Raw genomic sequence first — 8,560 nt, 5'->3', positions numbered from 1 at the left:
TGCATCGTTTTAAAACAGCTTCAAGATGAAGAAGACATGTCTCGAGGGAGTTTCCAAAAATGGTTAGGTCATCCATGATTACTTCCATTGATTTTTCGATCATGTCACTAAAGATGCTCATCATGCATCTTTGGAAAGTAGCTGGTGCATTACACAAGCCAAATGGCATACGCCGGAAAGCAAAAGTGCCAAAGGGACAAGTGAAAGTGGTCTTATCTTGATCCTCTAATGCAATCTCAATTTGATAATAGCCAGAATAGCCATCAAGAAAGCAATAGAAACGATGACCAGCTACACGTTCAAGGATTTGATCAATAAATGGGGGTGGAAAGTGATCTTTGCGGGAGGCAGCATTTAATTTTCTATAATCGATGCACATGCGCCACCCCGTCACCGTTTTTGTGGGGACAAGGACCCTTTTTTTGTTTTGGATAACGGTGACACCAGATTTCTTGGGCACGACTTGAGTATGACTGACCCATTTGCTATCTGCTACCGGGTAAATAATACCAGCGTCTAGCAATTTAAAAACTTAATTTTTTACAACTTCCTTCATCGTGGGGTTCAGTCGCCGCTGAGGGTCTCTTCGAGGGATGGCTTCGTCCTCTAGATTGATTCGATGGGAGCAAATTAAAGGGCTAATACCTTTGATATCAGTAAGCGTCCAACCTATCGCAGATTTATGCGTCCGCAGTAGCTCGAGTAACTGCAATTCTTGAGAATTTTGAAGGTTGGATGAGATGATAACTGGAAAGGTTTCACCGTCTCCCAAGAAGGCTTGTTTCAAACCTTCGGGAAGTTGGGTCAATTGAACAGTTGGAACCTCTTCGGCTGTTCCCTCTCGCGAGGTAGCTCTTCAAAGCGAGGTTGCCAAAACTGAGTCCTTCTATTGCGTGAGTCTATGCGATCTGATATTGCAAGAGTAGACTCAATAGAACTGGGACTTTCATTGTCTAACAGAAGGAGGAGTTCATCAAAATTATCAAAGTTGTTTCGCAATTGAACCTCCTCGGGAATTAAAGAGTCAATCATGAATGTTTGGTAGCATTCATCATCTTCTCGGGGTTGTTTCCTAATGTGGAAGATATTGACTTCAAGAGTCATGTTTCTAAACGATATCTTCATTAGACCATTCCGACAATTGATCAAAGCATTTGCAGTAGCAAGGAATGGTCTTCCGAGGATAATAGGAATTTTAGACTCCATGTTCACCACAGATTGGGTATCAAGAATAAGAAAATCCACGGGGTAATAGAATTTTTCAATTTGAACCAATACATCCTCAACGATACCCCTAGGCTTTTTGGTGGAACGATCAGCAAGCTGTAGTACAACAGATGTTGGCTTCATTTCTCCAAGACCGAGTTGCGAGTATACAGAATAAGGCATGAGATTGACACTCGCGCCAAGATCAAGTAAGGCTTGGCTGACTTCATGGGTCCCAATTTGGCAAGAAATGGTGGGACAACCAGAATCTTTGTATTTTGGCGGTGTCTTTTGTTCAATTACCGCACTCACTTGCTCAGTCAAGAAGGCAGTCTTCTTGACATGGTGCTTCCTTTTTGCAGTGCAAAGATCCTTGATGATTTTGGAATAAGCAGGCACTTGTTTAATGATGTGAAGCAAAGGAAGATTAATCTTCACTTGTGTCAAGTGCTCAAGGAGTTCAGCTCGGTTATCAGAAAGTTTCCCAACAGGTTTCAAAGCCTGGGGAAATGGTACCTTTGGAGTGGCATTGAGTGGTGGATTTTCAGGAATGACTTTTGGAATACTGGGAGAGTTAGATTTTATGGGTGGGTCTGGCAAAGTTTTACCGCTTCTCGTCGTGATGGCATTCACTTCCTTGATGTTTTGATCATTTTAATTTGAAGATTGGGCCATGTGTTGGCCTTGAACATTGAATTTCGGTTGGGAAGGAAGTTTGCCTTTTTTCGGAATGGCCAAGGATTCAGTCAATTTTGAGAATTGACATTTCATTTCCTTGATTTCTTCCATCATTTGGCGATTCAGTTTGGATTGTTCCTCCATGAATGCATGAAGAGTATTCTCGAGAGAATTTCGTTGTGGATGAGCATTGTAATGAGGTGCAAAATACGCCTTTGATGGTTGAACTTGTTGCTCGTTTCTCCATTGGCCTCCAGACGATTGAGCTTGGTTGGAATCTCTCCAACTGAAATTTGGGTGGTTCTCCAACCAGGGTTTTACGTATGGGAGAATGGCTTGTTATATGCCCCTAAGGCATTGCATTGCTCCTCATAAACCCCCCCTCATTTCATTCAAAGATAAGCAGTCCTTAGCTAAGTGCTTCGTCCCTCCACAAACAAAGCAAGGTTCTTGCGGTTCTGCTTGAGCGATCATGTGCGACTTTTGCCCATTTTTTGTCATTAAGACCTCAAACTGCTTTTTCAAAGCTTCGAGTTGGGCCTTAATACTATCCTCTTCTCGAAGTTGATATATCCCAGATGGTTTGTGGCGGTTGGTGCTGTTAGTAGCACTTGGACTAGTCCAGGTGTGAGAATTTTTTGCAGTTTCTTCGAGATATTCAAGAGCATCGTCTGGCTCTTTTTCGAGGAATTCACCATTGCATAACATTTCTACAAACTGGCGCTCACGACTTGTGAGGCCTTCATAGAAGTAACTGACCAAGCGCCAGTTCTCATAGCCATGGTGCAGGCACTGATTTAACAGATCTTTGAATCTTTCCCAGACTTGATAGAACATTTCATTGTCTTTTTGGGAGAATGTGGAAATCTGTCGTTTTAGACTGTTGGTCTTATGGCTGGGGAAGTGTTTAAGAAAGAAAGATTTGGTCATCTCCTCCCATGTTCCAATCGACCTAGGTCTCAAAGAGTACAACCCGCTTTTGGCTTTGTCCTTCAAGGAGAAAGGGAAGAACTTCAGTCGCACAACATCGGCATTGTCGGCTCGGTTATAGAACGTGGCTACCACCTCCTCGAATTCTCTAATATGCACGTATGGGCTTTCATTTTTCATTCCATGAAATGTAGGCAATAGTTGAATCATGCCAGGTTTAAAGTCTAATGCGGGCATATTAGGAAGGAAGATAATGCATGAAGGCGTGGAAGTGCGAGTAGGATGGAGGTAGTCATTGAGAGTTCTTGGTTGGATTTCATCATTGCGAGCCATTGCAAATGGGTTATTATCAGGGAAATTTTGTGGAGAAGCTGGATTGGTGGAAGGAGTTCCGGTAGGAGTGGCAGATGAATTGGAAAAAGTGTCACTAGAAGTTTCGTGATGATTCATCCACTCTTGGAAATCAGAATTAGATTTATTTTATGTCTCTTTTTTTATTTATTTTTCTTTTTGATTATTTTTTTTTTGATTGATTTTTTTTTTTTAACTTGTTCCCAGGTAGAATTGGAGGTTTTCAGGTGATCTCCAACGCCTTACTAGAACTCCCTAAGGTTACTGAGTAAGTATGGTGGATCACAAGCCAACCTTTTCGACCAAACAACCTTTAAGCAAAGTGAAATTGCTTATTTTGACAAAACAAGCTTGGTTTTCTTATAGTAATAAGTTCAACAATGTAATAGTGCAAAGGTAGATGCTCGAAATGTTCCTAGGCCGATTGGGAAGGTTGCCAAGGTACCGCTTTAGGCCCACACTTGCCTAGACAGAACTCCCCGAGGTTCCCAGGTAAGTGTGGAGGGTAACGCTATCACAAACCTTATTTAACAACCAATCTTTCTAGACAGAACAATATCGATTTCTACCATTTGTAATATTACACAATTGTTCCCAATACTAAGTGTTTTATGATTGAAATTTTATGAACAATTTTATGCAATTTTATATATATATTTTTTTAAAACCTAAATTCTAAGACAAACTAAGGCAAAGGAAAAGAAAAACCTAAACTAAGTAACAAAATAATAAGAAAAACACAAGACAAAATAAAAAATAGAAGAGAAATTAAGAAAGAAAAATTGAGTAAGAATAAAAAAAATAATTATATAAATATATATGGTTTGTTTTTTTTTTTTAACAAAAAGAGAGGGAAATGGAAAAGAAAAAAAAAAGAAATAGAAATAAGAATAACTATATATATATATATTTTTCTGTTTTTGCTTTTTTTTTTTTAGTTTTTTTTTTAGATATGTATATATATGAATATAAATATAAATATATATTTTTTTTTTGTTACCGAAAAAAAAGGAAAGTGTAAAAGAAAAGAAGAAAAAAAAAGAATATATATATAAGTAAAGAAATTTTTTTTTATAGTTTTTTTTTCTTTTTATTTTTGTTATAATAATAATCTAATTAATTAAAAAATAGTAAATAAAAAAAATACTAACACAATATTTATTCCAACAAAAATACAAATAAAGTTACTAATATTTTTGTAAAAATTTCACTAATCCTTTGAAAATTTACCTCCCCGGCAACGGCGCCAAAATTTGTTTAACGCCCAAAATGTGACTACACTAAGCGGTAGTTGTAGTAAAATCGGGCAGTCGATCCACAAGGAGGTAACCTAAAATCAAAAGGTTAGTAGAAAATGACACAAAAAGTTTGTAACAAGAAGGAAATAAAATTATAAATGGAGAGAGGTATGAGATTTTGGAATTGTATTTTTGATAAAGTGGTGAAATGAGATAAGTGAAATAAATGTAAGATGTAATCAAGAGTTTGAGAAAATGAAAGGGTTCAAGAATCATCCATATGCTTGTTTAGTTACTTGGTTACTTGATTTACAAAAATACACAAGTAAATAGTTCACATCCCAACATTTACTTGGAAAATCTAACATTAAAGTCCATAGTTTTTCTAACAAAAGTTCATTTGAGTCATAAAGTTCTTTACTTTAAAAGCACATGCTAATCTTATGAAAAATCTAAAAATGACAAAATACCCAAGGGCAATAATGCAATAGAAGATTAGACATAAAATTATGTATCAATATTACTTTTACTAATTAGAAGCACATAGAAAGAGCATGACTAATCCTATATACTATTAGCATAAGTAAATAGAGATAACAAAATAAAGATAGAGATGAAAGAACATAAATAACTCAAATATATTACATTAAGAACATAGTAAATCAAAGTAGCAAAATAACATCACTTGCATATGGAATCATCCCTAACCTTCCTAGGAAGATTAGGCCATTATGCTCATGATTCTCACAAAATTCTAAGAAGAAAATATGAGAAGAAAGTGAGTGGAAATTTTTGCTATAGTTTCTCTACTCTCAAAATTACATACAAAATGTGAAGAAAGTGTCCCTATTTATAGATGGAGAGAAGGACTAAAAAGAAATTAAATAACAATTTGGGGTTTACAAAATAAATCTGAAATATTAATAATAAAATATGATTTTGAAAAATCAAATCTTATTATTAATATTAACCTAGCTATTTTGGTATATGGTCAAAATACCATTTTTCAAAAGCACCAAAAAAGATGAGCTTTAAAGCTCAAAATGGTAATTTTGCAAAGTCCAATACCCACAAAATATGGGTTGAAAGTGGCTGTGGCAGAAGTGGGTTTTGACCCACTCCAACCAATGAGAGTGCGACATGTAGGTAGCTGGCTGGAGTGAATTGGGTTGGGCTTTCGGACTGGTCTTCAGCTGCATTGGATGGAGTTGCAAAAGAAGGCAAGGCCTTCATTGGGCCTCAGCTATACATAATCGGATTGGCCTTCATTGGGCCTCAGCAAAAGATGGTACATAATATGCATATATGTGTCAAGGAGGCTGAAGGTCACATTCACGTTGAAGGAAAATATGCATATATGTGCATATGGTCAATGCAGGTGGAGACAGGTGGCGCAAGCTGGAGGAGCTGCCTGGGACACGTGGCAGGCTGGGAGTGCGACAAGTGGCTGCTGGAGAGAAGGGAAAGCTTTGGGCCTGTGGTGCTTTGGGTCGAATTTCTGGGCTTCAATTTTTGCAAAAATGCCAACTTTTCCTCCTTTATTTCTTTATTTCTTCTTTCTTTTCTTTATGCCAAAATGCACTTTAATTCCTACAAAATAACAATAAATTAAATTCTAATAAAATATTTTCATTTATAAAATAAATCATATTAATTCCATGAAAATATTAATTAAAACTTAATTTATTTTGACAATTAAAATCAACAAATGTACATTTTTCACCACTAATCATCCAGTCTACTGTCAATATCGGTCCAGTTTGATGTAAGAAATACATTCGATCTTATCTACTTTGCTAATGTTCTGGAAAGAACATAACACTACAATGTGCAAGTAGATCATATCGTAGATTGGCAAGTAGGTGTAAATCCTGTGCACTGACTAATCTTAGGACTAACTTATTTTGAACATATAATCATATTTATATTCCACTGTGATTATGTCACTATAAATATAATTAGCTATATGCTGGGATTTAATAGAAGTTTATATTAAACAAATAATCATGAAAATAAAACATGTGAGCAAAGTGATTGACCATGTCAAAAAATAATTTTTATTCTTTTATTGATACTAAAATGAGATTGCAAAGAAATTGAGTTTTAATTAGGGCATAAAACCCTAACAGACACTTCCTTCCATAAAGTAACTCATAGGCTGCCATACTGATCGTTGCATGGTAGCTATTATTGTAAGATAATTCTATAAGTGGCAAATACTTAATCCACAATCCTCCGAAGTCTAGTACACAAGTGCGCAACATATCTTCTAAAATCTGTATGGTACACTCGGACTGACCGTCGGCCTGAGGATGAAATGTCGTACTGAGACTTAGCTTGGTACCCATGGCTTGCTGCAAGCTTCCCCAAAATCTTGATGTAAACACCAGTCCTCTATCAGGTACTATGGTCTTAGGGATTCCATGTAGTCATACTATTTCTTGAACATAAATGTCTATGTATGGGTCAACAGTGTACGTAGTCTTGACAGGCAGGGAGTGAGCTGACTTGGTGAGTCTATCTATTACAACCCAAGCTGAGTCGTGCTGCTTATTTGTTTGTGGAAATCCTGACACAAAGTCCATGGATATATCTTCCCACTTCCATTTTGGAATACTAAGCGGTTGTAATAAATCTGCAGGTCTCTGATGTTTCGCTTTCACTTGCTGGCATACTAGGCATTTGGACACATATTATGCTACGTCTTTCTTCATTCCCGACCACCAATATAGTGCCTTAAGGTCGTGAGTCATCTTGGTCGACCCCGGGTGAACCAAGTATGGGTAGTGTGTGCCACTTCTAAAATCTTTATCTTAATTCCATAATCATTTGGCACGCACATTCTTCCTTTATGCAATACTAATGTGTCATCATGCCCTTGCTCGATCCATATATCTTCTAATAAACTTGACTGGATGGACAAGTTAGCCTGTTGACCAATGACTAGTTCTATTCCGGCATTAATCAGCTCTTGCTGAATTGGCTTTTCTATTCTGGATAATGCTGCTAGATTTCAGTAACTCTTCCGGCTTAGCGCATCTACAGCTACGTTAACTTTCCATGGGTGGTATAGGATTTTGCATTCATAATCTTTTACTAGTTCTAACCACCTGCGCTACCTCATGCTGAGCTCTTTCTGTGTGAAGAAATACTTTAAGCTCTTCTGGTCTGTATAAATCTCACATCGTTCTCCATAAAGATAGCAGTGCCATATTTTCAATGCGAAGACCACCGTTGTTAACTCCATATCATGTGTTGGATAGCATTGCTCGTATTCCTTCAGTTTCCTTGAGGCGTAGGCTATTACTTTATCATTTTACATAAGCACACAACCCAATCCTTGCTTTGATGCATCACAATATACTACAAATTTGTCATTGGGTTTCGGTACACAAAGTACTGGTGCTGAACATAGTTTATCTTTGAGCAACTGGAAGCTCTCTTCACATCTATCCATCCAGTTGAACTTTTGCTGTTTTAAGGTCAGGTTGGTAAGCAGAGTGGCTATCTTAGAAAACCCTTCTACAAATCTCCGATAATAGCCTACTAGCCTGAGAAAACTTCTAACTTCTAACGCATTCTTAGGTCTTGGCCAATCCTTCACAGCCTCTACATTAGCTGGGTCTACTGCGACTCCTTCTTTGGATACTATATGGCCAAGGAACGCTACTTGCAAAAGCCAAAATTTGCACTTCTTGAACTTGGCGTAAAGTTGATGCTCCTTCAGTCGCAGCATAGTCAATCTTAAATGTTCCTCGTGCTCGACTTCATCCTTGGAGTACACCAAAATATCGTTAATGAACACTACGACGAATTTGTCCAAGTAATCCTTGAAGAACTGATTCATTAAATCCATAAATGCAGCTGGAGCGTTGGTAAGACTGTAGAGTCCAAGAACTTTACTTAGCTAGTTAGATAGTAGCAGTAATAGTAATAGCTAGTAGTAGTTATAGTATGTTTATTACTGTGGATTTTGGTTCAAGCCGGGACTTAGTTGGAAACTCCTAGCAATAGTTATGGATTTTATAAGCTTAACCTATAATTTAAGAATATTAATTATAACATAAGGTTTGATTAATATTGCTGGTTATTAATATGATAATTATTATAACCTAAGGTTTAGATAGAGTCAATAAGATGGTTATTGTTAAGGTTTA

The 8,560-nt window shown here is 37.0% G+C and overlaps 1 non-coding gene across 1 annotated transcript; it reads left to right on the top strand.

Annotated features, from left to right (window-relative positions):
- Positions 1–2,659: 2,659 nt before the first annotated feature.
- LOC133781272 (small nucleolar RNA R71) lies at positions 2,660–2,766 on the top strand. The gene has a single exon (XR_009870055.1). It is a non-coding gene; the product is annotated as a small nucleolar RNA R71 (small nucleolar RNA).
- The last annotated feature ends 5,794 nt before the right edge of the window (positions 2,767–8,560 follow it).

The sequence above is a fragment of the Humulus lupulus genome, chromosome 5 (assembly GCF_963169125.1).
Source record: "Humulus lupulus chromosome 5, drHumLupu1.1, whole genome shotgun sequence".
In the NCBI taxonomy this organism is placed as follows: domain Eukaryota; kingdom Viridiplantae; phylum Streptophyta; class Magnoliopsida; order Rosales; family Cannabaceae; genus Humulus; species Humulus lupulus.
Note: the sequence above shows the minus strand (reverse complement) of the source record. Positions and strands in the feature narration are given on the sequence as shown.